The sequence below is a fragment of the Ambystoma mexicanum genome, chromosome 9 (assembly GCF_040938575.1).
Source record: "Ambystoma mexicanum isolate Mex_15411 chromosome 9, UKY_AmexF1_1, whole genome shotgun sequence".
Lineage (NCBI taxonomy): Eukaryota > Metazoa > Chordata > Amphibia > Caudata > Ambystomatidae > Ambystoma > Ambystoma mexicanum.
Genome location: NC_090931.1, coordinates 930,076,099 through 930,101,616, shown reverse-complemented (window position 1 = coordinate 930,101,616; position 25,518 = coordinate 930,076,099). Strand labels below are relative to the sequence as shown.

The 25,518-nt window shown below is 44.2% G+C and overlaps 1 protein-coding gene across 1 annotated transcript in view; it reads left to right on the top strand.

Annotated features, from left to right (window-relative positions):
• AGPS (alkylglycerone phosphate synthase) overlaps positions 1–25,518 on the top strand; it is a 1,795,747-nt gene that overhangs the window by 1,134,599 nt on the left and 635,630 nt on the right. The gene's annotated exons all lie outside the window — the stretch shown is intronic.

Genomic DNA, 25,518 nt, shown 5'->3' with positions numbered 1-25,518 from the left:
AAGGGTATTTATTCAACTTACTTCCTTGTGCCAAAGAAAGATTTGACAATGCGCCCAGTATTGGATTTACGGTCTGCCAACAAGTATGTCAAGCCCCAAATATTTCGTATGACCATGCTACAAGAGGTAATCCCCCTCCTAAAAAAGGGGGATTACATGGCAACCTTGGATATGAAAGATGCTTATTTTCATATTTCCATGTTCCCAGCGCACAGAAAGTATTTGCGCTTCAAGGTGGACAGTCGACACTACCAATTCAAGGTACTGCCCTTCGGGATAGCTTCAGCACCAAGGGTATTCACCAAGGTACTGGCGGTGGCGGCTGCACACCTACGCAGGGAGGCAATCCCAGTGTACCCTTATCTGGACGACTGGCTCATAACGGGGGAAACCCCAGAAATTTGCAGGACAAACATTCAAAGGACTATCGACCTCCTCCACGAGTTAGGCTTCTCAATCAACGAGAAAAAGTCAAGCCTGGTGCCAAGCACCTCCAAACAATTCCTAGGAGCAATCCTAGATACCCAAGAGGGGTTGACCTTTCCTTCAGAAGAAAGAATTCGGAATATACTACTGCAAATTCCGCATTATCAGTCCGGTCAACAAATAGCGGTACGCAAAGCAATGCGTATACTGGGCATGATGGCGTCATGTATTTACCTGGTCCCCCACGCGCGCCTGCGCATGCGTCCCATGCAGGAATGGTTGGCGAAACAGTGGTCTCAGGCAAGTGGTCAGTGGGACGATCTAGTGGTCGTTTCGCCAACACTGGTACAAAGCCTTCACTGGTGGACAAGAGAGAATCTCGCACAGGGGGAAACCCTTTTACGATCCCGAAGTACAGGCAGTAGTCACTACAGATGCATGTCTGACGGGGTGGGGAGCTCACCATCTCCACCACACAGCTCAGGGTCTCTGGTCTCACTCAGTGGCCAAGAACCACATCAACCTGCTAGATCTTCTGGCAGTATTCAGAGCGCTTCAGGCGTTCGAGCCCCACCTACTAAACCTGTCAGTGCAAATCCGGACGGACAGCACAACAGCCATGTTCTACCTGAACAAGCAAGGAGGGACTCGCTCGCCAAATCTGTCCAAGCTCGCCCAGAAAATCTGGATATGGGCACTCAGACGGAACACCTTTCTGTCATCACAACATGTTCCAGGGGAGCTCAATTCCCTAGCGGATGCTCTGAGCAGAGACTCCCTCCCAGAGGAACACGAATGGGTTCTACACAGAGAGGTCGTAGAAGATATCTTCTCTCAGTGGGGTTTCCCCACCATAGACTTATTCGCCACAAGCGAAAACAGACAATGCCCAGGATTTGCATCCAGGTTCCCCCAACCAGACTCCCAGGGGAACGCCCTGTGGATGAACTGGTCAGGGATGTTTGCGTACGCTTTTCCACCAACTCCTCTCAAGGTTTCGTGGTGGAAAGTACCAGTAGTTAAAGCCTTCATGGAAGGAGTAAAGAGACTTCACCCTCCTATTTCAAACCCACCACCAGGGTGGGACCATAATTTGGTGCTGGCCAAGCTCATGGGCTCCCCTTTCGAACCCATGCATAAAAGCAGTCTCAAACACCTGACTTATAAAACGGCCTTCTTAGTAGCTATTACTTCTATAAGAAGGGTCAGTGAAATTCAGGCTCTGTCAGTGCAGGATCCCTTCTTTACTGTCCATAAAGACAAACTGGTTTTACGCACACACCCTAGGTTCTCACCTAAATGTATACCAAAATTCCATGTAAACCAGTCCATCGAGCTTCCGGCTTTCTTCCAGGACCAGCAAAGCTCGGCTGAGGTGAAACTACACACCCTAGATGTGCATAGGGCGGTCCTCTACTATGTAAATAAAACCAGACCGCTAAGAAAAACAGATCAACTGTTTGTCTCCGTAGCTACAGGCAGAGAGGGGGATCGCATCTCTAAAGGTGCCATCTCGAAGTGGATTATTAACTGTTTCCAGCTGTGTTACTCACTCTCTGAAAGAACTCTGCCTTTCACGCCAAGAGCCCACTCTACTAGAGGCATTGGGGCCACTCTGGCTTTCATTGCAAATGTGCCCCTTGACACCATTTGCAAAGCAGCTACTTGGAGCTCTATTCACACATTTACTCAGCATTACTGCATTGACACCCATTCCAAGGCAGATACACAAGTGGGACAAGCGGTTCTAAGACACTTATTTGCTCATGACCCTTCTCACATCCCACCTCCTTCAGGTACTGCTCGCTAATCTATGCACAGCATGTGATCTAAGCAGATTCCACAAGCCTCAGAAGGGATACATTACTCACCGTAATCATATTTCTGATGCTTGTATCTGCTTAGATTCACATGCGACCCACCCTTCCTCTCCTCTGAGAGAAGGCGCATGATTGCTTGTAGTCTTACCTTTCTGTCTATCTGCTTGGATTATCTGTACTCACGCTACTCCTTATGCTACCTCATGTCAGAAAAAATACAATCTGAGGATCCTAGACACGTGAGGGATCTTGGGTACAGTGGACGTCACACTAGGGATAGTATTACTGGCACGCCCTGTGTCGACGCCCATTTTCGAGTTTCAAAAAGCAAACTGTAATACTCTGCAGCTTCCACTAGATGTCGGCCTATGCACAGCATGTGAATCTAAGCAGATGCAAGCATCAGAAATACGATTATGGTGAGTAATGTATCATATATGTATATGTATATATATATATACCATTCAGATATCCTACCTTGTTGTGGCCCTGCACCCATCGTGCTCTGTGGCAGGCAGAATCCATGGCATCATTTTGTGTGCTTCCAACTGTTGCAGGGCAAAATTAACACTGTTATGCTTGGTACTTAAGTTCACTGGAGTTCTCGATGGGGTCACCCACAGGGTACAGTGGGCTGTACACCAGGAGAGTTGTACATGATGGACTTCCACCCATTAGTGGAGCCCTCACAAACCACTGTGTGAGGAAACTTCCACAGAGAACTAGGTGATTTTGGAGAAGCCTACCCTCACAAAAAAGGTTTGCGTCCTAGATGAAGTCTTGAATTGAGGAGGGGTGTAAACATGGATAATTTGAGTGTCGTGGTAATTCTCCCGTCAGGGTGGAACAGTGATCCCTCTCGACCTGGGGCAGAAGAGCTAGCAGGGTTTTTACCACAGCCAGTCCTTCCATAGAGGTAGTGTGAGGGAGTTAGGAAGGCTCCAATATATGCCGCCCCTACATGTACCATGCTTGGAGAGTGCGATCACTGTCTGTCACCCGATTCCTGTTGAACCCTATTCTTCCCAAAATTATTGGTGCATTGTTGCAGGACTACCAGTCCCTGAAGGCACTACAGCAACCATCAGTCTCTGCATTCGACCGAAGGGAGCCGCTGGCTTTGAGTCATGCTTGAACTGAAATACAAGTGCAGTGGTCCGTTCCAAAAACAAAGGACTCACAGCACCTCTGCGTCGAAAACCGAACCATCGAGCCCCACACCAGAGAGACTGATGCTACCGCTGTGTGCGGATAGGAGGCAGGGTTAAGGGGGAATGGATTTTAACACCTCCTGGTGTTGTGGCTCAGGCCGAGAGGAAGAAGGGAGGCCAGATTCACCCCAGTTATAAAGCAAGAGAACCAATGGAAGAAGGACAAAAGGGAAGGGAAAAACGTAGTATAAAAATCCCTGTAGAAACCAAAATGAGTGAGGAGTGTTCATGTGGTCGGGTGGAGTGGAGGCAGACTGAGAGACCAGCCATAGGGAGGGTTTGGTACCGAAGAATTAGTGATTGAAAAAGCCCTTTGCAGGATGGACACCTGCTGAACCCTGTTGAAGTCGACATGCACCAGAGAGGAGCGCGTACCTGAATGAAAAAAGACAGAAGTAGTAGTATCTGTGCGTGGAATTGCATGGCCGAAGCCAAACCCAGGAGCGCTGGTGAATTCGGCCCGTTCCTGTTGACGCAGAAAAGGGGATTGGGGTGTAGCACTGTAAGGCAGAGTCAGGGCAGCACATGCTCCCAGGGCTGCACACCTGCACACCTCTAAATTTAAAGGGGAGGAAGGTTTTTTTATGGTGGAAAAGGTTCCGTCTCCCGTCCCTTGGAAGGGGCGCCCATGCAGTATTGAGGAAAGAAGACTAAGGACTAAAAGTATGTTAGTCACTAATTTATAATTTCTAAAGAATTCGCTTTGCCTGTGTATATATAAATAAACCGTTATTTTTACAATGCATCAGTGTATGTGTTTCTGCGGACCATATGTATGCTTCAAGTTCTTTGTACCTCTCTACAGCCCTCTCTTCCTCCTAAGATTAACCTGGCTGCTCTGTCATTGCTACCATATCAGGTGGCACAGGTCTATATTAAAAGTTGGTATTTCTGTATTGCCCAAGATATAGTTTCATAAAGCTCCTTGTGTGAACTTTTGAAAAATTGTCCTAACAGTAACTTTGCTGCAGTTAAGTTATTGATATACCTCCAGCTTTTTACTGGAGATTTTTCCAGTTTACTGCTGTTTTTTATCGCACCGCCAAAATCATTTTTAACGGAAAATGGTAGCATTACAAATGGCTCAAATTAGTGGCCAATTAGATCGCTACCAAGTCAAAATATAGTTTTATTTTGACCGATACCAAAAAAGATAGATTTCGAAAGCCTGCTCTGGGACCGTGCAGAGCGGTCTTTCTAAATCGAACGGTTCGCCCCTGCGACACACACGAGTGCGTGCAGGGACTAACACACATGGCGAGACCGAGAGGATGAGGCTTGGGAGTGTGAGGTAAGTGACTGTGTCCCTGTGTGCGTTTCTGTGTGTGTAAGAAAACGTGTGCAGTGGGGGTGGGGGTAGGGAGTCGGGTGGCAAGGAGCAAAGCAGGGCTCAGCAGGGTGAAACCCTCCCACCCCCCAAAAAGAAATGCCTTGGTCGTGTCATCTTTGTGCTTTCTGAGGGCTGCTCAAAATCGACTGAAATAAATCGATCTTTTTATTTCCGACCTTTAGAAAGCAGAAAAATGCCTTGGAATCATTAGATCTTATCGCCAAATGACAATGTGTGATCTCATTTTCTCTTTGAAATGTTAGAGGTATTCCAACTCGTAATTCCTTTAATAATGTTGGCATAATTATTTCTTCTCACAGTAATTCAGCCCCTGTCCTATAAATGGCAGAGTGAAAAATTAAGCCGCACATCCCCATCTGGTTTGGTTGATGGCAGGTGCGTTGTGGTGTTGGGGCCTCGGTAACCTGATGAGAGCTTTTATGGGTTGTATAACCAGGCAAACCTATCAATAAGGCACAGACCCTAATTTTAGTCCAGAAAGTGAAAAGAAAACCAACAAAGGGGGGCGAGAGTGAATGCAGTAGATGCTGAACCAGTTTTGATAAAAGCAGCAGCACTGCGTCAAATAATTAGTATGGCGAGCGTACGTCCTCCCTGTTCATTTAGGGCACACAATACTCTTTCCTTAATGGTATTCATTTGTTTACTTTCACTTTTCGGTTTACATTGAAAGACTCACCGTCACGTATTTTATGGGTCTTGATGAAGGCATGTTATTGCTCTTAAACCGAAACGTCTCGACTTTGACCTGACATACATAATCCGATGATAAATACAACGGATCAGAAAGAGTGGAACCTTATGGATTTATGACCATGGACAATTGAGAAGAAATAATACTCCAAAGCTGCTAGCACCTCGCGTACATTGAACGTTACTAGCACCTCGTGTATTTAAATTGGATCCTTTTCCTTGCATCTCAGCCTTATATTGTATATGACCCTCATTGTTCATTTTCATTATGATTGTTTAAACTATAGGGGTTATGTGTCTCTTCTCGCATTTGAAATATTACGCTCTTTGAATATGTACTCTTAAGAAATGTCACTATAGTTTTGGTGTTTACTTAGAAGAAGCCCACGTGTGTGAGCATTACATGCGTTTTGATTTTGAATAACTTGACAGAGTATGACTTTGTGTAGGTAGGAATTCTCTCTGTTGTATATATAGATTACCCCTTTTCCTACCTTTGACGACCTCAGTTTGTTTTGTTCAAATTATTAGATACAAGGACCACAGATTCCTCCTGTGCCTATAATGAAGCCCTGCAATGCTGCAAAATGGGATGCATGTAATTTATCTGAGTTGCCCATTTTTGCAACACCTTGAAAATGACACTTTTTTTTTGCTTTTGTGTTTGCACAGTTTGGGGAATTTTTAATTATTTTAGAAGTAGTTGTACCCAGGTTAAATTCCAGAATGTTAATTTTGTGACTGCCAAGCCTGAAGCAAGAGCAGTGTAGACTAGAATAAACTGTGATTAAAGGTTAATTTCATTGGTTATATAAGGTAAGAGAATGGAGTTGTTGAACTTGTACTTAAATATTGAAGAAGCTTGCACCTAGATGTTTTAATAAGAGTTTGTTCCATGTCATGTGATGCTAGCCTTCATTTTAGTTCACTGCTAGATAGGGTGGGGCCTCGCTTGGGAGTAGGTAAAAAGGGGATCTGCGACAAGCAAGGTAGATGGCGAGAGGAGTGTCAGAGTTATGTCCTTCTGCATGGAATGACAGTTTGGCACACTTGTGCTTTCACTGTTGCCATAATGCTATGACATGCTTTGTTGCTTATGCCGCGCCTCACAGGACTGATGAGCAAGAAGGGAATTGTTCAGGGTAAGACTGCAATTTGAACGCCATGGCCCATAAGCATAGCACTGCGGGGGACCCTCAGCTAGCCAACTAGCTAGCCAAATTTAAGATAAGGAAATGTTCTCCAAAACTGACTTGCATGAAAGAGAAATTGTGATCTCAGCAGCTTGTGCACCTGGAAATTCTTTGAATAACAGTCAGGGCGGGTTGAATATCAGAAATGCAAATTTGCCTCCTTGAGAACACCTTTAAAATTGGCTAATTATTCTCCCTGTGTTATATTACAACTTTTTTTTGTACTGCTCTAAATCCCCAAGGCTCGTTCTTTGATCCAAAATGTTTAAGGACATGAACGCTACCTTTGGCTCGCTACCTTTGGCCCTCTACTGTGTCCGTGTCATTGTACATTTCTGAAATCAGGAGACGGGTCCACTGGCTCCCTGTCTAACAGAGAATTATTTTCTAAACCCACTCCCTGGCACACACATGCCTCCATGATGCTGCCCCTCCATACCTCATCCAGATGATTGTCAAACACATCGCCATAAGACCTCTCAGAAAGGGGTACTCTAACCTTATCCTTGTTCCTAAAACCAAAAAGGCCCATGCAGGCGAATCCAGCTTTCCCACGATAGCCGCCACACAATGGAATGCCCTTCCGCCCAACCTAAGAATGATTGAGTCTCACCAAGCCTTCCGCAAAGCAATCAAAACACAACTCGTCATCTAATACCACTCAATTGCTTTCTTATGTCTTACTAAACTTTATGTATTACTGCTGAATTATGTATCTGTAACTAAGAGACCTCACAGTCACACGTAACCTTACCAACTGAAAATGTTTATACACTTCATGTAACAAGCGCCACGATGCCTCTGGGCTACAGGTGCGCTATATAAATAAATAAATTGTGAACCTGTGCATCTTAAAACTTTTCGCAGGAGGGCAGAACCCTTCTACATACTACCGTAGGGAAACAATATATGTCTAGAAATGTTTTAATTTTATTTTGTATTGCTGTTATTTGAAACAACCGACCATACATTTGTAAACGGGATCTTCACAATAATTTAGCTATTTTTACTAGTCCAAGGGGAAGTGTCACTTTACTCTGCTTGCACAATTTTGTTATAGAAAGGCTCTGTTTACAACCTAAAATGTACAGTTGAAATCGGCAGCTTAAGCCCACTCCTAGCCATTCGGCTCTGACTTTTATTATAACAAATTAATCAGCCTCACATTAGCGTTTACCACGCACATTGGCATTGCCTAGACCTGGAATTGACAGAGATAAAAATGCTTTGGCAAGCTTTCGCTTAACGTGTTTTTAAAGCTGTGCTGTGTCCCACAACTCAAGCGTGCTTCATTGACCTCTATGGCAAATGCGGAGGGGCTGCTTCATTTAATGCAAGGACCTGCAACCTGTTGCTTCCCGAGGCTTTGCACTACAACTGAGCTATAGTGCAAAACTGTAGAGCCAAATATTGCAGATACCATAAAAGAGTTACAGGTACGAAATGACAGGACACAGCGTTGCACCTTCTTTTGAACAAAGTTTATTAGTGAAGGTGACATCTTGGATAAAGGACACATTGTTTCTATATTGTTAGCCTCACCACGTGTTAATATGTGTACTTTTACTCTTGCCCAAATAAGCTGAGTTGTTTGAATAAACTACGTCGTTTTGCATCTTGCACAGCGTTGTGATTTCTTATTACAAATGTAATATTTTACTTTTGTGTACGATTGCCAAACGCAGCAAATATGTTACAAGTGTGGAGTTGACGTTTCATCCAAACAATAGGAAATGCCACTGTCCTAACAGGATTTGCAGGGCCACTGTCCTCAATCCTTTCCTCACCGTCTACATTGATTTCCTCTCTCCTCTGGTTCAAAATGTCACTCACATTCTCTGGAATGTATAGTGCCAGGAGAACTTATTTCTTTACCGTTGGTCTTTTTTTGAATGGCACAGGATGATTAATCAGAATGTCAGTGGTCCTCCTGGACTTGCCTTCCACATTATAACCACTGCCTCTGTCCCCTTTAATTGTCTGACGGGTCTCCGGCATTAAACACTTAACCACTTAGTGGAAGGGAACCTTGCAATAACATTTGGTCAAAGTGATAATTTCCTAATCTTGGAACTGCAGTAAAGTTCTCCTCTGTTACTCTCTGTGGACAGTGTGTCTTTGGTCCTTCAGTCTCAACGTAATATGAACACTCTACCTCGCCCAAGTCTTGGGTTGCCAACGGTCCCTGAAGTGACCACTTGTTCTACTATTCTGGAATAACTGCCAGGCCCAGTTTGTAAAACGCTCACCATTCACTTCCTTCCTCCTTTGGCTTCCCTTAATTTTCCTTGCCCCGTTGCACTCCACTTCTCTGACCTCCTCTACCTACTGCTGCTGCTTTCCATCTTTCCACTGGACTGGCTCACCTCCTTCCTCAATTATCCTTCCTCCAACACCATTCTTGGCTCTTTCTCCTCCCCCACTTCCTCCTCCACCTGTGGTGTCCCCCAGGGCTCCATTCTCTCGCCCTGGCTCTTTAACATATACCTTTCGAATGGATTGCGTCCTCCCACGTATTCCTCATCTTAGATAATCGTATCATCAGCTTTGCTGCTTCGGAAAAAATGTTTCCACACCAGAGGTCGCTGTACTTGAGGTCATGGCGTTGATTTCCCTCGAGGGCTGCCGTAGAGTGTCAACGTCATCCACAGTATAAATGGCTAGAGCCGCGCCCGTTGGCTTCAGTTCCGTTTTTCCGAAAGCTTTCGCTTTGTGTGTATGAAAAAACGGCGCGTCAGTCTTTCAAGAGGTCTTCCTCATCTAACCCTTCTACCCCTAAAACTGGCTTTAAAAAGTGCGGGAAGAAAATGTCTATAACTGACCCCTATCGAGTTTGCCTCTGATGTTTGGGTCCGGACCATTGAGTTGACTAATGAGTTTCCTGTCAAGCTATGACAAATAAAACTCAAAGTACGAGGTGAATTGGCGGTGGGGGAGGAATCTTCGAAGGCCTCTTCGACGAAATATAAAGACTCTGCAGAGTCTAGGGAAAAGTCTCGACGTAAATCGAAGAAATCTAGGTCGAGGAGTCGGTCAAGAAAATATTCAAAGATGGCGAAGTAGAGGCGTCACCGATCTCCCTCTTCTAGTTCGTCTTCTGATACAGAGCTTATCACCTGTCCATCAAAACATGATTCCCTTAGAAAATGGCTGGCTTTTAGAGCCTCGATGATGCAAATCGTCGAATGTGGCCCAGACCCCCTCGCAGTAATCGCGTGAAGACCATGCCCCGGCTTATTCTAAAGATGACAGATGAAGGTCAGAGACTAGAGGCTCTAAATCCAGTGAAAAATCATTGAGGGGGTCGTAGACAGAAACCTCTGACGCCTCATAAAAAGAGCAAGACCGGCCTATCTGTGCATAAACCAAAGGCGACACCAGACAAAATGGCGTTGGGTGCCAAACCGGCATCGAAGCCTGTGTCGAAGGTCTCCTCAACGCCTCTGTCGAAGACTTACTCGATGCCAGTGTCGAAGGTAGCGTCGACACCTTCCTCAACAGCACTTACATCTAAAGCTCCTTCGACCTTATCGAAGCCAGTGTTGACGATATCAATGCCATCAACACCTTTGTCGAGGACACCATTGATTCCGGTACCAGTATTGAGGCATTTGGCAAAACTAAGGTCAATGCCTTCACAAACCACGGGTAACATTTTTCACCCTATGCCTAGAAAATACTTTCTATGGCCTCTATTTATGAGGAACAATCCTTGGAAAAGAGGAGATTTCACCTTTTGGGGTAAAATATGGTACAAGGGATGTTCCTGAAGAACTAATTGACCCTCAGTCCAAAATGTCTGACTTCTATGACTGTCTAGGGTGGTGGAGTTCATGGGGTGGAACAGAAATTCACCCACCTACGAACAGGATGACATGACAGACATTCTCAGTCAAGGTCCTCAAAAGGATCTTGTTCTTCCTTTTTAAACAGCACTAGAGGAAAGATATGGCAGCATGGGAAACCATCTGGACCAGTGGTGAACAAAATTTTCGCTAGGAAATATACCTTCTTCTTCTGACCCTGACTATTTAAGCATCCTACACCTGAGAGCCTAGTAGTCCAGGCAGCTAAATCCACTAGTCAATCTGCATACCCTTCTATTGCGCGACATAGGGATGATAAGAGAATTGATGCCTGCTCTCGCAAGATTTTTTCTTCAAGCAGTATGTCTTTAAAGTCAACAAATGTGACCTGCACCCTTGCAATATTCACATACACCCTGTGGGATTGTATTAGTGCAGCGGCTGAACACATTCCTGAGGGCGTGGAAGGAGACGGCTTCTTTGCAATTGTGAAAGATGGAAAGGAGGCTATGGGGGAATGCCTCCAATCAGGACTGGTCACTGCTGACGGCATCAGCAGATCCATGGCATCTAGCACAGTTCTACGCAGGTTTGCATGGCTGAGAAAATCGGGCTTTGCACCGGATGTGCAGGCCAGACTTCTCAATATACCATTTGACGGCATGAGTTTGTTCGGCAGCAAGGTGGATGAAAGTCTGGAGAAGCTGCAGACCTCTAAGGTGGCGGCTAAGTCACTTAGCGCCTCCATACGGCAACCTCAGCAACACTCCTACCTGGGCTCATTTTCCTGGAGGGGTCGTCCTTATTGTTTTTATTCTTCATTTGGAAGAGGAAAAGGACAGGCTAGTCAAAGAGGACAAAAAACATTTCCTCGGGGTGAACGAGGAAAGGGTGCTAGATCAGCCCCAGCAGCGGCATCTGTCCCCTCAGCCGCTACTGCAGCCACCGCAACGCCACTCTGAGGCCTTGACCCACATGACCCCGGTGGGAGGCAGGATCTCTCAGCATCTGAACAAACGGCGGGGCATTACTTCAGATGCTTGGGCACTGGAAACAGTGGATCAAGGTTACTGTCTTCCTTTTTAAAAAAAAAGGCGTCAAGACCATCCACCGCCATACAACTCTGTCAACATTCTAGATCCGCTACTGTTGCAGGAAATTTTAACCCTGCTAGAGAAAGGTTCAATAGAACATGTACCTGTAGCGGAGAGGAACAAGGGTTGGCATTCCCCATGTTTCCTCATCCCAAAGAAGGACGGAGGATTGAGACCCATCTTGGACTTTTGAAACCTGATCAAGTTTCTCAGGAAGAATAAGTTCAAGATGGTAACCCTTTCTCAGATCCTTCAGGCTCTCCAACTCCAGGACTGATTGGTATCGTTGGACCTTCAGGATGCTTACTTTCATGTGCTGGTCCATCTCAATCACAGGAAGTACCTGTGGTTCGCGATTGACAGTTCTCACTTTCAGTTTTGAGTTCTGTCATTTGGGTTGACCTCCGCCCGAGGGTTTTCACCAAGCTGATGGCGGTAGTGGCAGTGAGTCTCAGGAGAGGTGGGATTTGTGTCAACCCTTCCCTGGACGATTGGTTAATCAGGGCACATTGACCCGACCACCCTGCCACTTCTCACATAGACTGGGCTTCAAGCTCATTTACAAGAAGTCAAATATGATACCATTCCAAAGACTCCAATTCATACTTCCTTGGGCAGAGCCTCCTCTCCCGAGGTGAGAGCTCATCACATTCTGCAGAGGGTACAAAGTTCCAGAATGCCCAGCGTTTGCTGGCCTTCGATTTTCTGAGGTTGCTCGGCCTCATGGCATCCTGCATTTTTCTGGTGCCAGAGGCCAGATGAAGAATGAGATCCCTTCAATGGGCCCTCAGGACTCAATGGTCCCATTTTTTTGGGGAAGGTGTCAGATCTTTTGCAAGTTCCGGCCAGGGTGGCTCAAGATCTTCTATGGTGGGCTTGCAAGGACAATATTCTCAAGGGAGAATCTTTTTGGAAACTATGGCCGGAGATAACCGTAGTGACGGACGCCTCCGGGTGGGGAGCCCACACCAACAATCTGACAATCAGCAGTCGTTGGTCTCTATAGGAGTCCACACTACACATCAACCTTTTGGATCTGAGAGCAATCAGACTAGCACTGAAGGCCTTTCTGCCCTCTGTACGGGGAAAGAATGTCCAGATAATGACGGACAACACAGTGGCCATGTACTACCTCAACAAGAGATGAGGCGTAGGGTCACTATCTCTGTGCAGGGAGGCAATGCAGCTCTGGTTCTGGGCAATGCAAGAAGGAATCTCTCGGTCAGCAGTTCACCTAGCCGGAGAGCAGAAAACCGCGGCGGACGCTCTGAGCAGCAAGAGCACAGTGTCCCACGAGAGGGAGCTAGCTCAGGAAGTCCTTCAAGAGATCTTCACCCTTTCGGGAACCCCACAAGTGGATCTGTTCGTGATCAGTGTCAACAGGATTTGCGAACTATACTGCTCAAGGGAATTTCCTCCAAGAGGAGCTCTAGTGGATGTGTTCGTAGTGCACTGAGAATTTCCACTCCTATACGTGTTTCCTCCAGTCCCGGTGATTCCTCATGTAATCAGGAGGTTGAAAAAATGTAGGAAAACTATAATCCTAATTGCCCCGGATTGGGCCATGAGGATGTTTTAGCGGGACCTTCTGGACATGTCCATCTTCCCTCCAATAAGTTTTCAAGTAATAGTGGATCTTCTCTCGCAAGAGTAAGGTCGGGTTCTCCATCCAGAGGTCAAGACACTCGGCCTTCAGGAGTGGTTTCTGAGCGGCTGCGATATTAGGATTGGGACCTCCCGGACGACATAATGGAGATTTTGCTTTCGGCCAGAAGACCAGCAACAAAATCTTAGTACCGGTGTTGTTGGAAAAATTCATTAACTGGTGCAAAGATAAGAATGTGGATCCATTCCTATGTGGTACACCTGTGGTACTTTCTTTCCTATTACAATTGGCCAATCAAGGCCTCCAGATTGGTACAATTAAAGGATACTTAGCTGCACTTTCTATTTTTTAAGCGCTCCTCAGAAGAGGTATATTACTTTAAAATTCCATTGATTGTACCATTCCTAAAGGGTCTCACTAACGTGTACCCTCCAGTCCCATTTCAAGTACCTGTTTTGGGATCTGAATTTAGTATTAAAATTCCTTACATGCGTTCCTTTCAAGCCTTTGCATTCTTGTCCGACAAGACTTCTCTTCTCACTTTGAAGACAATCCTACTAGTGGCTATTACATCAGCCTGCAAGGGTGAGTGAGTTACAGGCTCTCTTGTAAGCCTCCTCACACAATGTTTCGTAAAGACAGTTATACTTAAAGTCAAACCTTAATTTCTACTAAAAATAGTCTGACTTTCACTTGTCTCAGAAGATCACATTACCATCTTTCTATCCTCCCCCCTCATGCAAGTAAGGAGGAGGAAAGGCTCCACAGGCTGGACCCAAAAAGGGCTCTCGGCTTTTATATTTCTAGACTGGCAAAATTTCAATAAAGTGACCAATTTTCATTGGACACACCGGCCACAAATTGGGCCTGGCAGTAATGAAACAGACCTTATCCAGAGGGATAATTCTAGCAATTGGAGAGTGTTGCAAGCTGGCAGGTAAATAACCTCCAGATGGACTAAGGGCTCATTCTACTAGGGGCATGGCAACTTCAACGGCTCTTCAGAGGGGTGTCTCGGTGCAAGATATTTATGCAGCGGCCACCTGGTCGTCAGTGCACACTTTTGTGAAACACTATTGTTTAGATTCCACGTCATCCCAAGAGGGTCTTTTTGCTAAGGCTGGTCGACATACGGTCCATGAGTAGTATTAATTAGAACTCCCTCCAAATTTTCACTGCTTTGGGAGTCTATCTAAGATGAGGAATACGTGGGAGGACACAGTCCATTAGAAGAACAAGTAACTTACCAACTCTAATGTTCTTTCGATTGGATGTTCCTCCCACATATTCCTCATTGACCCTCCCAACCTACCCCACCGTACAGTTTACGTATTTTACATTCAATGTTCCTTGAGAGCTTACGGTCTAAGGGTATGCTTTATCAACTCATCAGTTGAGAATATCGAAAAAACAGAACTGAAGCCAACGGGCACGGCTCGAGCCATTTATACTGTGGATGACGTTGACACTCTACTGCAGCCCTTGAGGGACATCGATGCCACGACATTGATGTCCGAAGCAGCAAAGCTGATGATACGAATATCTAAAATGAGGAATACGTGGGAGGAACATCCAATTGAAAGAATGTTACAGTTTGTGAGTAACTTGTTCTTCTCTGCTGGCACTCCTCATTTTCTCCTTCTCACACAGCTTCCAATGCTGTGCTGATGACACTCAGCTCTTTTTTAAACTTCCCACTGATCCCTTCACATCTTCCTTCATCCCTGTTGGCCTCTATACCATCCAGGCTCGGTGCACTGCTAATGACCTCTGCCTCAATAGCAGCAAAACAGAGATTCTCCCTATTGGGTCCCCTGCACCGCATTTCTTCCCCTCACTCTGGCCTTCCTCCAAAGGCTGCCTCTCCCCACCCCCTCCTCTGTAGCCAGGAACCTCTGAGTCATCTTTGATCCCTCCATCTCATTCATCCCTAATATTCAGGACATTGTCAAGAAGTCCCACTTTCAGCTCTTCCTTCTCAAAGGAACTCTACCCTTCCTCACCTTTCTCCAGAGACTCAATGTTACCCTGTGCTCTGGTTCTCTCAAGGCTAGACTCTTGCAATAGGCTCCTCCTTAATCTTCCTGCGTCCACCCTGAGACCCCTCCAGCTTACCCAGAATCGGGCAGCGAGACTTATCATTGGCCTCAAGCTCAGGGACTGCATCTCTCCTGCCCTACAAAGCCTTCACTGGCTCCCGGTCTCAGTGCAGATTAAATTCAAATCCCTCTGTATCATCCACAAGCCTACCTGGGGCCAAGGACCACTCTAGCTTCAACTAAATACTCCCCCTCTAGACTCCTGTGTTCCTCTGGAACCAACTCCCTGCATGTGAAGCAGTTTGCAAAACGGAGAGCTGGTGGTGGATCACTTTCCTCAGCGGCTTCCCTCTTCCTCTGTGTCTTCAGCAGGACCTCCTTAAATTCCGGACAAGACTTAATACCTTTCTCTTTACCTCTTCCTTCTCCTCTTCTCTTCCCTGCTAATCATACAGTTGCGTGACTGATGTTCACGGCCCTTATGTATCCTCGGGCCCTGCCCTCCCACACCTCTCATCCGGCCACTGTTTATTTACTGCACTTACATGGCTCACCCTACCCACGGGAGGTTGCACTTACATTCGTTTCCTTCGCTGGCACCGAGCGAAGGACCGCTTTGCTGCTGCCGCGCTTCCTCATACCTTCAGCTGAACCCTTTACGGACGTACTCCCGTTCATCTGTCTAATTCACGAATTGCGACCTACTAAGCTACGCCCTCTGGCTCACGCCAACAAAAGCAGGCATGCGCGCACTGACCGAATGACCAGTGAAGGACCGCTTTGCCGCAGACGCTGCTTCCTCATACCTTCAGCTGACCCCTTTGTGGACGTAATCCCATTCATCTGTCTAATCCACAATAAATATACTTAACAAAGACTTTGTTAGAGTGTATAATCACTCAAAGACTTTAGATAAAGTATTCATACAGTGGTATTTTGTTATTTTAGAATTGCGACCTGCTAAGCCACGCCCTCTGGCCCACGCCAACAAAAACAGGCATCTTGCCCGCACACCGAGCAAAGGACCGGTGAAGTATCGCTTTGCTGCGGCGTCCGGTGGGCAGTGCCTGGCTCCCGGTGCACCTTTTCTCCTTTTTTGTTAATCGATACTACTACATTAGTGTCTTTTGAATGATACGTGACAGAAGAGGCTTGTATAGCCTCATATCCGATATGCCTTCGCCAAGTAAAACAAGACTTCCATCTGAACAACATCACTTGCCAGACTAGATGGCTAACAGCAAAGGTTAAGAACACTGCCTCATCTAATTTTGATATTCGTGAATTTGGTTTTGGAATAACATCTATATCAAATAGAGGCACAAAAGAAGGCTGCATATCCTCTGCAACAATAACCCCCGAACAAAACAAACATTGAAGCTCCTTCCGTTATAGTATCAAAGATGGCGCCTGATTACAAGGTTTCTAAACAGCTAACAGAAATGTCTCTCCCACAAATGAAAACTGCCGAAATAAATTCGGAGATATTAAAGCCCACTCTGACGGTGCCTATGGAAAATATAACTGATGAAAACATGCTACAAGGTACAACTAATCCAATTGATAATATATCTTTATCTGACAGCATGGTGTTACAACATGCTCAAACAGGATCAAAGGCGTTTTGTCGCCCCAAACTATGAAGCAGATGCCTCCTTTGAGGCAGCTGTCATCGATTTGGACTCAATTAATTCTTCCTTCTCGGCCAGAGAAGTGGACCTAAATCTATCAAACTCACCGGAGCTGTTCCAACATTCAAACCGGAGTAATTCTGAATTTCCCTCATCATTTATTGTCCCGACTCCACGAAGGCCGTTTCGGCCATCATTAGATACGCTTTTTGTAAATGGATCATCCCCACACAAATTGGCACATATAACACTGGAAGTAATGAATACAGCATTGATGTCCTTGGCCAAGCTGTATGAAACTATTGATGCAAAACTAAATGATCATTCAATGCAATTTGACCAAATATCCAATTGGCAAACTTTAATTACGCAAACTCTGGACCAGAAGCAATGTAATGGTCCTGTAAAACAGGTGTCTGTTGCATCTCAGACTGAATGGAGCCCCAATTCACTGGAATATAACTACACACTCCGGCCCTCGCCAGATGTCTCAATATGTCGGGATGCCGTTGGTGATGTAATTGCCTCGCTACCATATGGTATACCATATAACGGTATTATTAAAGACAACATTGTAGCTGGTCTAACCACCTCTGTTCCCAGATCTATAGGCGCTCCAGAATCATCGCTACAGTTAATAGACTTTCCCACCGAAAGCTCATATACAATATTTTCAGAAAAAGACACACTTAAAGAGAAAACACAAAATCTAACTAAAATGCAAGAAAAAAAGTCAAAAAATGTTAAATCAGTAAAAATAGCTCCAAACTCTGGGACAAAGCAATTTTTCAAAAACATAACAAAGCCAAACAAAAGTCTCTCAATGGCTTCCTCAGCGGTTACCAAAAAATATATTAAGATAGCACAGAATAACAAACATAAACAAACAGGTGAGGACTTACCTAATATTCCAATATACTCACCCCTGGAAGGAGTAATAAATGCAGCAAAGAATTGCAGACCAATAACTTGGATGTCCCGAATTGAAGCCCCTCCCATCAAAAACAAATAGCTCTTGAAGCGGCACAGGCCTCCGAAAGAGCACCAGTGGTGGGCAATAATAGACATGAGATTAGAAAAGCAATTGATGCATATATGCATCAGCATAGACAGGAATCCAACACTGGTCTCTGTCAATCAGTAGCCAAAGACAATCTAAGCCATAATCCAATTGTCAAAGAGTCCATGCAAATCAAAAATGAACAACTAACTGTGTCCCAAACTGAAGACAAAATAATAGAAATATAGAAAGGGAAAAACTAAAAGCATTGGACAGGGAGATCAAGATCCATTATCTGATATTAGACACACACTATTAAAACTTGAGAGACCAAACAAACCTCAAACATTCTCTTGTCCCAGTAATGAGAATAGAACAACTTAAAAATGTGCCCAGTATAAATATAATGTCTATTGACGATACAAGAGGTCAAGTAACTAATAATAAGGCAGATAAATATACCAATGGCAATCAACTTGCACAAGGTTTGAACACTACTAACACATGAGTGATAAGTACCCTAAAGAAATCAAAGACCTTGCACTCTTTGGTGATTAGTTGTCATACAAGCCCATTTCCGACTTATCACATGAATAGGAAGAGTATCCTCACACTATTCTCTGCTATACCAGCCCTGGAGGATATTGTCACCAGTGACATTGATCAAATTGAATTCCTTGATAATAGATACCGTAGTGTGACCCGCATCTGGATGAAATCACGTGTTGTTATGAATACAATTTGGCTAGCAAAAGCTCCATTATTTGACCTAGGATTTGCACCAACAACAAAACCGAACTTCAAGTCTGTTCCTATATCCATTCACCAAAATGAAAGAGGTACTAATATAACTGACATACCTTTGAACTCACAAAGGGAAGACCCAAGTGGAAACCACAGGGCGAATGTGTCTATGTAACCGAAATATGTAACTAGATCAGTCCGACCTTCAACAGAAAATATCAATGCTTAGCTGGAACACTCGAGGACATAAACACCTTATCAATAATCCTCAGAGTATGGTGGGAAATTTTGATCTAGTATTAATACAGGAAACGTGGCTGACTTTCTCTCCATCCTGGAATAAGTATGATGTACATTTAAATCCAGCTAAGAAAGGGCAAAGGGGTTAGACCCATGTCTGGTTTATTAATTGGAACAAATGCTGCAGCAACAATAGCATCATTATCATGGGCCTCCCGTAATCCCTTCATGCAATTGACAAAAGTACATATACAGTATTGTAATTATGCAATACTTAATTTGTACTGGAATCCAATGGGAATTACAAATGCACCATATTTTCGTGACTTGAATTAGCTGATGGAAACTATTGCATTGTCTGGTGATATAAGTCATATTATCGTAGCAGGTGATCTCAATGTACATCTCTTTGACAACAAAATTGTAAAAATTCCCGAACATACTCGCAAGTGGAATAACTTTGTTAGTTCATAGAATGTGGTGCTATTGAATGGGGCAATAACAAATGACATTCCCCTGCAGAAAACCTGGCAAAGGGGAATCCAAAGCGCAACAATTGATTATGTATACGTAGACAAGAACTTATTTTCATGTATTCTGAATTTTTCCATTGCTACTCGCATGCCAAGTGATCATTCAGTGCTGTATGTAGAGTGGAATGTATCAAAGAAGGGGGGTCATTCCCCCCACCCCTTGAATATATCTTAGGGACTTTCAAAACTAATAATCAGCTAAATAGATACACATGGACAGAAGAAAAACTTTTAGATTTAAATAAACTTTTGCAAGTAGACTATCAGAATCTGACAAACCAACAACAAGATAATGGCATAGAGTATTACCATTGTATGCAGCTATACACCAATGATAATTCAAAAAACAAACCCTCTAATTAATAAAGGATATTAAAGCCAAAAAGACAACTTTTCAGAAACAAAAAGACAGGCTTTGTTATTACCCATTGAAAAAAGGGTGGCTATTCTACGCTCCATTAAGACCAAATACAAAAACTGTCTGAGAGGAATCAAAGCCACATTGTATCAGAAAGACGGTGAAATGATGTTGGGAGCCTTTCGAGACAAAAACACGACTCGGATATGGCATGCTCTCAACTCTGTCACAAATCATGCTTAGTTATCTACCCAAGTAAATGGAGTAACTGAGAAGAATTGAATTGATCATTTTACCCAGTTATATGCACTAACTAGGCACAAATGTGTAGAAAGATCTTGGGATGAAACTCGTTACTTTGGTGTTGGGTTTGATGGAGATGACATCCTTTTATATATAAATAGTGTTTCCAGAGCTCCAGGCCCTGAGGGCCTGTCTAACTACACTTTGAAAAAACATCCCGGAATCTGGGCCTCTATATTGTAGTCATTTTTTCGATCCATACAATATAGACAACAAATTCCTGATTCTTGGTAGCATTCTATAATTCTGCCGATTTACAAGAAAGGAAATCGGTAAGACCCAGCAAGCTATAGGCTGATAGCATTACTAGATGCCCCAGGTAAATATACACCCGCATTAATCTGAGAGATGTAAACGCGTGGTCTGTGACATCTAGTAAGAGAGACCCTTTTCAAACGGGGTTCGTCGCCGGAATGAATACAGCCATTAGCATTACTACACTACATGCTGTCGTCCCTCTATGCCACACGGCAACAACCACTGTACATGGCATTTGTTGACTTCCGTGTGGCATTTGACTCGATAGATGGTGAACTATTATTGTATAAACTGAACAGCTACAACTGTCCAAGTACACTAATATCAGCAATCAACGTACTGCATATGAACACCACGATGCAGGTGAGATTAACCATGAATGGGCTGATATCCTTATCATTCAGCACTAGACGCGGTCTTAAACAAGGCTGCATATTAGCCTCCACCCTTTTTAATTTGTTAATTTTAGATATGGGTGAAAGCTTCTTGAATGTTATAGCAGATCCCCCCAAGTTAGGCAACCAGATCATAGCATGGCTGTTATATGCAGATGATCTGGTGCTTTTGTCACAAACCCCTACTGATTTACTGGACAGACGTCTCTTAAAAAACAAACGCTAGCTTCAGCAGCTGAAAGCCCAAAAATACAACAACCTCAGCTCCAAACGGAGACTCTTACAAAGCCAAAAGAAACTATGACAAAATGGATAACAATCCTGGAAAAAAAGTTCAAATTTAGAAAACGCACAGCCCGAAAGGAGTGTGGGGCTCCACGAAGAACACAAAGACAATTCGATGGACCTACTGGTTAGTAGCACTTACTCCATCGAGAACTCTGAATCAGAAATCCCACGTCCAAAACCAAAAAAGAGGAAGGTGTCATTCAGGGACAAAGAACTAACAACGGAAACTCTGAGGCGAAATCGTACGGAACACAAAATAACACCTCAAAAAAACTACCAAGAGAACAATGAAATAAATAGGAAGAGGCAGCAAATCCATTTAGTAAGGAGCACCCTACAGCGGCTTTCAGGCCAAAAATCAAATAAAGGCCATTGGACCAAAGAAAGGAGCCACAACGGCAGCAATTTACTGAACTTAAGACATGAGTCAACTCGTACTTTTCCGGACACGAGGCACAACGTAAGAACTCCTAGTATAGAAGGGTAACATAGAGAAAACCACTCAAATGCTAAGGACTCTAGGCTCATCGAAAGAACCCTTAACAGCGAAAGGAAAAACAGAGCAAACCATTTAACTGCCATGGTCTCTAGGCATAACGAAAGAACGCCCTTTAGCGAAAGGAAAGAGAAATCCATCCAAATGCAAAGGAAACCAAACCAAAACCAGCCTACCAATACGGCCGAAGACAACATCCTTCGACCAAAAGTGACAAATTGGAAGCTAACCACTTCAACAAAACTAACCGACATCAACAGAAAACCTAAACCACGTTCTCCCCTGTAAATCAAACAAGAACATCAGCTCTCTTTACTCACAGAAGTAAATCAAAGAGAACACTGAAACTGGAAAAACAGTCAGGTTCAAGTGAGAGAATACTCCTAAATAGAAGAGCAACGTTAAGACTGTTTGAAAAAACTACAAAAGACGATCGTATCCGAACCACAGATATAAAGGTGGTCGAATTTGCTCACAAACGACGTACAGATAGTATCTTCCTGCACATTACATCTCGCTGAGTGAAGAACTTTCTGTTGTCGGTGGCTGGGGACTTCCAGAAGAGGGGATACCTACTCCGAGAAACAACTGCAGAAGAAAGAGGTGTCAACCTTTACACCATAAAGAACACAGAGAGAGCAAGTCTAAACAAGATCATGAACCAGCGGGGGAAAGTTCGGACCAATCCATCAACAAGAAAAAACCAGGCACAAGTAGAACCGAAGAGAAATCAATCCTCAGGAAGAGAAGAGACGACCAGTGACACGGAGGAAAATAGATCTAGAAAACCGGCTGGTCCAATCCACCTGCAAACTAATAGCGGAAAGAACAGAGAACCCACAACTTCGACAGTACTAACGGAAGGACAACAAAGTCAGCAAGAAAGAAACAAAAAGGTGGGTTTGGATCCCTTCTGCACTCGCTCGATATTCAAGGAAATAGCAACTAATTGAAACTGCCACGAGCATCGACACACAACCACCTGTGGAGAAAACGGTCCCTCAAAAACTTACTGTGGGCTCATGGATTACCCGAGGACACAACCACCTCACCCAGGCTGGAGAGATCAACATAGGTCAATTTGACCTCCTAAGCCTTCAGGAGACTTGGCTTCAGTTCTCTCCAAGCATAGACGGCTTTGGGATTCGTCTCTCACCAGCACATAAAAGACCCAGGGGTCGCCCAACATCGGGCCTCCTAACAGCAGTCCGTACAGGTGGGCGCCTGCGAATAAATAGAACCCTGGCGTCATCAGCTTTCATGTAAGCCATTGTCTTGGAATGGGGCAAATACAGGCCGCCTACGAGAAAAACAAGTGAGCTTATACTGCTCCTCAACATCTGTTGGAACCCTGCGGCTGTCTCCACCAAGGATTTTATAAATAAGGTTGAAACTATTCTAACCGAAGCAACAACCAATTTCAGTGTGAATCACATACTAATTTGTGGCGACCTAAACGCCATCTGTCCAGGTCTAGAAGGAAGACATCCTGTGAGCACTCTGCAATCAAACCATAGCCTGCAAGCGAAGAAAAGAGGCAGTGCCTGGATGAAATTGATGGACTCTCGTGACCTGCACAACTTGAACTTCTTGGACAGTTTCCCCGCCTGCGGCAACATGGGAAATACCGGGACACAAAAGCACCATCGATTACATTTTTGCTTCGAAGGAATTGTACTCCGTAATGGAATCATTTGAGGTAATAAAAACCACCAGAAGTGACCACAATCTACTTACAGCAACCTGGTCCTCCATTTAAAGAGACGCCAAAAGAAATGCAACATCAACTGGAAACAAATGCTCAAGGGAACCGGCTAACATTGATGAAAGAAGCCATTTCCTCCATCATGACGGCTTACAACCAAAAGATGGATCCGAAAACTGAAGAACAAAGACAAGCATTCTTGGACTATCGCCCACTTCTAGTCCCTTACTTGCAACCAAGGCCTTTGAACAAAGGTCAAGTTTACCACCATCTTCACAAATTTGATGAGGAACTCAGGACCAGGAAAGCGTTGCAAAGGAAAGCTGCAAGACATGCCCAAAAATACCCAACCAAGGAAAATATAGCCTTTGCATCGGAACAATTAAAAGGCTATAAATCATGGCTGAAAAACCACAGAAGGAAGCTATATCAACATGACGCTGAGACCATGTTAAGAGCAGTCTGTGGACGATCTTCGAAAGATTTTTGGTCTCTAGTCAAAAATCAAACATCGCTAACAGACACGACTATCTCAAACCGTGTCAGCGAGGAGAAATGGGTAGAACACTTTACAACCCATTTGAAACCACTGGCGAAGACGAAGCGACAAACAACGTTGAGTGTGCCTGGCCAATTGCTTTTAACATATCAACAATTTTGAAAGATAAAAAAAATCTAAAAAATTCAAATAAAACAAGACCCTGACATCTGGACAGACTTAATAGTGGAGATATTCAACAGATGCCTCGAAACAAGATCCATCCCGGAATCCTCGAAAATGGCCAATATAGTACCAATCTTTAAAAAGGGCAGGAAGAGCAAACAAAAGAACTATAGGCAGATAGCCCACCTGGATGTCATAGGGAAGTTATTTGGATAACTAATTCTAGACGACCTGCAAGAATGGCAGGAAGAAGTCAAAACAGTCGATCCGTTTAAATCTGGATTCGAGAAGAATATGGGAACATCTATTAACATGATGATCAGCATCTTAAAGGCAAGAGCCTGGGAAGGGAAGCTACCAACATTCATAGCTTCCATAGATTTGGTGCAAGCTTTCGACCGGGTAAAAAAAAAATATTTTGGAAGAAACTAGAAATATCAAAATGCCCTTCTTCCATTATAGCACCAATTAGAGCCCTATACAGTGAAACCTCGGTGCGAGTGTGACTAAACGCGGCTGGCCTGTTATCAAAATCAATAAAGACAGCAAGAGGAGTCAAGCAGGGCTGTCCTTTGGCCCCCGCACTGTTTAAAACCGACATGGCCGATATTGTGGACTCGGAAAACGATACTCGTTCCTTTCCTCCTACAATTGGAGAATCCAAGGTCACAAGAGTCCTCTTTGCCGATGGCATAATCTTGTTGGACCAAACTGCCATTGGGCTACAACGCCAACTAGATAGCCTCTAAGCCTACCTAAAAAAGAACGATTTGGATGTAAACACAAACAAAACTAAGATTATGATCATCGAAAAGTCAAAAACCTTAACAAAAAAACATCACTGGTTCATAAACTTTGAAAAATTGGAAACTGTAGAAAGTTTCACATACCTGGGGGTCAAAATCTGCCACAGCAAAATCGAAATCTCAATGCAGGAACATCTTTACACACGGGCAAAAACTCTCACTGCCCAAGCCCTGACTCTGGACAGAAAGTAGGGCAAATTTTCATTACTTCCGGTGATAAACTTCTTCAAAACAAAAGCCACGCCGGCGATAACATACGGAGTCGAGGCGATGTTACAACTTCCAGTTACATTATGGGACAGACTTGAGGGCCTATTTTGACGCAGAGTACTGAATCTGCCCAACTCGACACCAACAGCAATAATCAGGCGCGAGCTAAGTCTATCATCGATGAAATATGTGATCAACAATTCTGAGAACGCCTCGCCCGCAAATCCTGGACATTCTATACAGAGAAATGACAAGGGAAAAAACCCAGATGCTGACGGCCTGGTACAAAAATCAACTCGAACTGGCCGAAAAAATCGGATGCTCTGAGTGGGACATCGAAAGAATTCCGGACAAGATCAAGGACAGACTGAAAACCCAAGATTGGATCGAAAAATTAGTTGAGGCAAGTGAATATACATCCTCGTCACATCTGGTATTTAACACCCAAAAAATAGACGAGGTGAGAACCTATTTAAAGAAATCTCCGAATAAACATCTGCGAACAATCTTTATAAGAGCACGTCTGAACGACCTAAAGACAAACAAAGTCTTGTACTTCCATAAGCAATCCGAAAACACCTGTCGCTAGCGACACAAAGCATCGAGACAGTGCGTCACCACCTTCTGCTCTGCTCAGGAACAGACAAT